General features: G+C 41.5%; 1 pseudogene; it reads left to right on the forward strand.

The window, feature by feature from the left end:
* The first annotated feature begins 3,687 nt into the window (after positions 1–3,687).
* On the forward strand, positions 3,688–4,731 carry LOC113912373 (annotated as a pseudogene).
* Positions 4,732–6,184: the final 1,453 nt, after the last annotated feature.

Consider the following 6,184-nt stretch of genomic DNA (forward strand, 5'->3'; position numbering starts at 1 on the left):
GCAATTGCACTACTAGGTGTTTACCCAAAGGATACAAAAATACACATTCAGAGGAGTACATACTTCCCAGTGTTTATAGCAGCATTATCAACAATAGCCAAACTATGGAAAAAGCCCAAATGCTCGTGCACTGATGAATGGATAAAGAAGATGCAGTATATCTGTACAATGGAATACAACTCAGCCATCAAAAAGAATGAAATCTTGTCATTTGCAATGCCATGGATGGAGCTAGAGTGTACTATGTTAAGCGAAATAAGTCAGTCAGAGAGAGACAGGTACCATAACATTTTACTCATGTGGAATTTAAGAAACAAGTTGGATGAACATTTGGGAGGGGCAAAAAGAGAGAGAAAGGGAAACAAATCATGAGAGACTCTTAACTGTAGAGAACAAACTGAGGGTTGATAGAGGGAGGTGGGTGGGGGATGGGATAGACGGGTGATGGGTATTAAGGAGGGCACGTGTTATGACGAGCACTGGGTGTTATATGTAAATGATAAACCACTGAACTTTACTCCTGAAACAAATATTGAACTGTATGTTGACTAACTAGAATTTAAAAAAAAAATTAACATAAGAGCTCACCAAGGCTGCTTGTCTCTGACACAATATATAAAAATCAGTGTCACTCAAATATGCCAGCAATTAGAAAATATAATTTTGAAAAATGATACCTTATAAAATAAATACTATCTAAGATAACTATGATTACTCTTATCTGAAAATATGCCAGAACATCATAGACAAAACTACAAAGTTTTATTAAAGTTTATATAAGACTGAACTTCTTCACAATTGATTTACTGATGCCTTCTGAAAGGAATCCAACAGAACTATAAATTTATAATAAAATTCACAGGGTAGGACTAAGGTGCTTGAATTACCCAACACAAATTCAAAGAACCAGGCTGGTCCTGGATATCAACACTTAATATGTCTGATTTCATCAAATCTAAGACATACAATTATATGTCTAGCAGTTAAACTATACCTCAGTGTTTTCTAATCTCACACACGTGCACACACTTACTTTTATATTTACTGAAAGAACTCCTTTAGACTTACATGTATGCATGCACATGTATATGTATGTACACACATATATCTTGTGCATACATATAAACAAAAATACAAGGGAAATACATTGGCTAAGGTAGTACTAAAATGTTTTACCATTCAGAATCTGAATCTTCTGAATTACTTTCCATTCAGTCATCAGTGTCCATATTTTCCTTCTAATATCATTTTCTGTGTCATCAAGTGCTAGTGATTTGCATTTCTTTAAAAGTGCTTTACTGGGGCACCTGGGTGGCTCAGTTGGTTAAGTGACTGCCTTCAGCTCAGGTTATGATCCCAGGGTGGTGAGATCAAGCCCCGCATTGAGCTCCACACTCAGCAGGGAATCTGCTTGAGATTCTCTCTCTCCCCCTCTTCCTCTGCATCTCCTCCCCTCTCTAAAATAATAAATAAAATAATCTTTAAAAAAATAAAAGTGCTTCACTGTTATCTTCAGAATATTCACCTAAGCTGCAGATACCTGTTCTGTAAGTTTTAATGCTGGTAGTTTGTTGATCCTACCAAAAGGTATTGTTGAACATTTTCAGACAACTAGTGGGACCTATATTCTTTCCTTAAACCCAGCATCAGCCTCTATATGTTCATAGACCACCAAACTCTCAGGATCACTTTAGGAGTTAAAAAAGTTCTCCACACACTCTTCTCCATTAGGGATTGGGGCTATAGCTTCCATAGCTCAAAAAGCCCATAGATGCCAGTCTCTGTAAGTAATTCCCCCAAGGCTACCCTCACTAGGCATCTCTCCATGAAGAGTGGAAGGTCTAACCACAAACACTGCACTTCCAGCCACTATTCCATCAGCTCCCCTCCACAACTTTCTGATGTTAACAGGAAGTAAGGAGGCTTTCTGAGTACTTTGGCAGAGCCCACTCTGCCACCTTTCCATAAGCTCTGGAGAATGCCTGGCCTTAATTTTTCACTGCAGCTCTTGTGAGATCAGAGTTGACAAATCATACCTATTTGTCCCCAGATTTGGGACCTAGTTGCTAATTCTGGGATAATAAGAGAGATTCCAAATCACCACTGTATTCCACAAGTGTACATACCTGACAGAATCAAGATCAGTTGTCTATTCTAAGGTTTCTTTGGATAAGAGAAATTTGGAGAAAGGCAAAAATTCTGAATTCCAGAACAAAGTCCATAATTACCTACAACCCAGAGGTAGCTGTGCTAGACTTCCCCAAGTGTACCCATTGTTGGAAACAAAACATTTTGAGTTAGTTTGTCCCTGATCGAAGAGCTGAGTATAGGTAAACAGCTATAAGCCAAAATGGAATCAATTTACTTTCTCATTGTATGTATATCAGAACTACCTAAAAAAATGTATTTCTCCATGTACACTCCAGTTAGTTTTTTAAAAATTTTTTATTATGTTAATCACCATATATTACATCATTAGTTTTTTTAAATTTTTTATTGTTATGTTAATCACCATACATTACATCATTAGTTCTTGATGTAGTGTTCCATGATTCATTGTTTGTGCATAACACCCAGTGCTCCACGCAGAATGTGCCCTCCTTAATACCCATCACCAGGCTAACCCATCCCCCCACCCTCCTCCCCTCTAGAACCCTCAGTTTGTTTTTCAGAGTCCATCGTCTCTCATGGTTCGTCTCCCCCCCTCCGACTTACTCCCCTTCATTCTTGCCCTCCTACTATCTTCTTCTTTTTCTTTTTTCTTAACATACCTTGCATTATTTGTTTCAGAGGTACAGATATGTGATTCAACAGTCTTGCACAATTCACAGCGCTCACCATAGCACATACCCTCCCCAATGTCTATCACCCAGCCACCCCATCCCTCCCACCCCCCACCACTCCAGCGACCCTCAGTTTGTTTCCTGTTCCAGTATGTTTTTTATATATTGACTTCCTCATAGAGGAGGTTCTTTTTAACCCCAAGCATTTACGGTTCTCATAATTCTATAGTCACTTGTATTTTGAACAATTGTTTTGGTTTTTACTTTTAATAGTCTAAATCTCAAATACTATATTATGTTAAAAAGTTCATACTCTTCAAATAATATTTTTGTTGATAAACACAATCTGTTTAGCTTATGAAACCATCTAAAGGTTAATGTGTCTAAGCTTCTTGTGAAATCACATAAATTTAATCATTATTAATTTAATTTGAAAAAAATATTATTTCTAGAGGTAGAAAAAGAGTTATTGAGTCAGGATCTCTATCTCTTTTTTCTCTCTTCTTGCTCATATTATACATTTTATATATATAAATATACACACATATATTTACACTTTGTATATATAATGTATATATTTGATTCATATAATATGATTAATATATAATTTTATAATATATGAGACAGAGAAGATAGAGGGAGAGAGCCCTCCCTCAATTCTAAAACAATCTATTTTCAAATCTAATTAAATGATAGGTATTTACTAATGTGATTAAAATAGTTTTGATTTATAAAAAATCAACTGACATATACTTCCTGAGTAAAGTACCTATTGCATTTGGAAACATATTCTAACATTCTATGCAAGAATGTTCCAGTTATCGGTACAGTGTGGAGGTCGTTGGTGTCACTTGCCAGCCGCCTGCGCCTTCTCCTGCCGTTCTGCTCCCCGCCAGCTTCAACTATGTTCTCTGCCCTCGCCCGCCCTGCCGGCGCCGTTCTCCGCCGCAGCTTCAGCACCTCTGCCCAGAACAATGCGAAAGTAGCCGTGCTAGGGGCTTCCGGAGGAATCGGGCAGCCTCTTGCGCTTCTCCTCAAGAATAGAACCTTGGTGAGCCGCCTGACCCTCTACGATATTGCTCATACGCCCGGAGTGGCCGCCGATCTGAGCCACATCGAGACCAGAGCAACAGTGAAAGGCTACCTCGGACCTGAGCAGCTGCCGGATTGCCTGAAAGGCTGTGATGTGGTGGTTATTCCAGCAGGAGTCCCGAGAAAACCAGGCATGACCCGGGATGACCTGTTCAACACCAATGCCTCCATTGTGGCCACCCTGTCTGCTGCCTGCGTCCAGCACTGCCCCGAGGCCATGATCTGCGTCATTTCCAATCCAGTGAACTCCACCATCCCAATCGCAGCGGAAGTTTTCAAGAAACACGGAGTCTACAACTCCAATAAAATCTTCGGGGTGACGACCCTGGACATTGTCAGAGCCAACACTTTCATTGCGGAACTGAAGGGTTCGGATCCTGCTCGAGTCAATGTTCCTGTCATTGGCGGCCATGCTGGAAGACCATCATCCCCCTGATCTCCCAGTGCACTCCCAAGGTGGACCTTCCCCAGGACCAGCTAACAGCCATCACTGGGCGGATCCAGGAGGCCGGCACAGAGGTGGTGAAGGCCAGAGCTGGAGCAGGCTCAGCCACCCTGTCCATGGCGTACGCCGGAGCCCGGTTTGTCTTCTCCCTTGTGGATGCGATGAACGGAAAGGAAGGAGTTGTGGTGTTCCTTCATTAAGTCCCAAGAAGCAGACTGTGCCTATTTCTCCGCCCCGTTAATGCTGGGGAAAATGGGCATTGAGAAGAATCTAGGCATCGTCAAGATCTCCTCTTTCGAAGAGAAGATGATCGCGGAAGCCATCCCTGAGCTGAAGGCCTCCATCGAGAAGGGAGACGAGTTTGTGAAGAACATGAAACGAGAGGGGCAGCCGGCGAGTCCGTTTCCCTAACTTACGAAGGCATCATGTCCCTGTAAAGGCATCTCCTGCGCCCTGTGTTTTGAGTTGCTTTAACCACGAGTGTTGTGTTAGCGTCGTCATCCCTTCCAAATCACCAGTCTGTCTGTGGGTGCATCAATAAAAGCAGGCTTTGATTTTCTTTAAAAAAAAAAAAAGAATGTTCCAGTTATCAAAGTATTCCTCTTAACTCCAAATTTATCCTTCAATACATGCTCTGCAACAATGGATGGGCTTTCTACCAGCCTTTCTCCTTTATAGTAGCACAGTGTGAAACTTTTTTTTTATTTTATTATGTTAGTCACCATACATTACATCATTAGTTTTTGATGTAGTGTTCCATGATTCATCGTTTGCGTATAACACCCAGTGCTCCATTCAATACGTGCCCTCTTTAATACCCATCACCAGGCTAACCTATCCCCCCACCCCCCTCCCCTCTAGAACCCTCAGTTTGTTTATCAGAGTCCATAGTCTCTCATGGTAATGTGAAACTTTCTTTTTTCTTTTTTTTTAAGATTTTATTTATTTATTTGACAGAGAGAGACACAGCGAGAGAGAGAACACAAGCAGGGGGAGTGGGAGAGGGAGAAGCAGGTTTCCCGTGGAGCAGGGAGCCCGATGCGGGGCTCGATCCCAGGACCCTAGGATCATGACTCTTAACTCCTAAGGCAGACTCTTAATGACTGAGCCACCCAGGCGCCGCTCTCATAGTAATGTGAAATTTTCTAAAGAGAGTGTGCTGAAGGGACAGTGCAGGAGGAAGGGCCTCTGCTGCTGGGTTTTGACACCCTAAAGTTTGGTCAGCAGTGTGGGTGTGAGGACATCTTGTGGTACACTGCCATAAACCATGCACCTAGAATATGCAGTCCTTTAGCAACTTTGTAGCTCCAGCCTTGGCCAGTGATCACTTTCCCACAGACCTACCTCCGTTTTGGGTACTGTGCTCTGGATGGGGGCTTACAGAAGCAGCACTAGGTATCAGGGTGGAGGAGAAAGCCAAAACTGAAGTTGGGAATCATAATAAAGGACATGGAGCCAAAAAGGCAAGATATGAGGAAAGAAAAGTAAGAGTTAAGTTCGGAGAGGTATAGACAAGGAGTGAGAGGAGACTGTTTAGGCAACTAAGTCAGAGGACAAGCTGCAAATTGTACCTTTTGTATGTCGTCAGGGCACGCAGGGGCCGCTCATCAAAGGAGCTACATCTGACTGAATGAATGAAATCTTTACTGATGTTTGCTGAACACATATTTTGAAAAAGAGATTATACTAAGTACATCACAAGTTCTCATTTAACAAAAAGTGGGACAGCCAGGAAATCTCTTGAAATTACATCTAGCAAGATTTATAATTCTATTAAAAAAGAATTGCCATATGATCCAGTAATTCCACTGCTAGGTATTTACCCCCCGCCAAAAAATACAAAAACACTAAATTGAAAAGATGC

The sequence above is a fragment of the Zalophus californianus genome, chromosome 14 (genome assembly GCF_009762305.2).
Source record: "Zalophus californianus isolate mZalCal1 chromosome 14, mZalCal1.pri.v2, whole genome shotgun sequence".
Taxonomy (NCBI): domain Eukaryota; kingdom Metazoa; phylum Chordata; class Mammalia; order Carnivora; family Otariidae; genus Zalophus; species Zalophus californianus.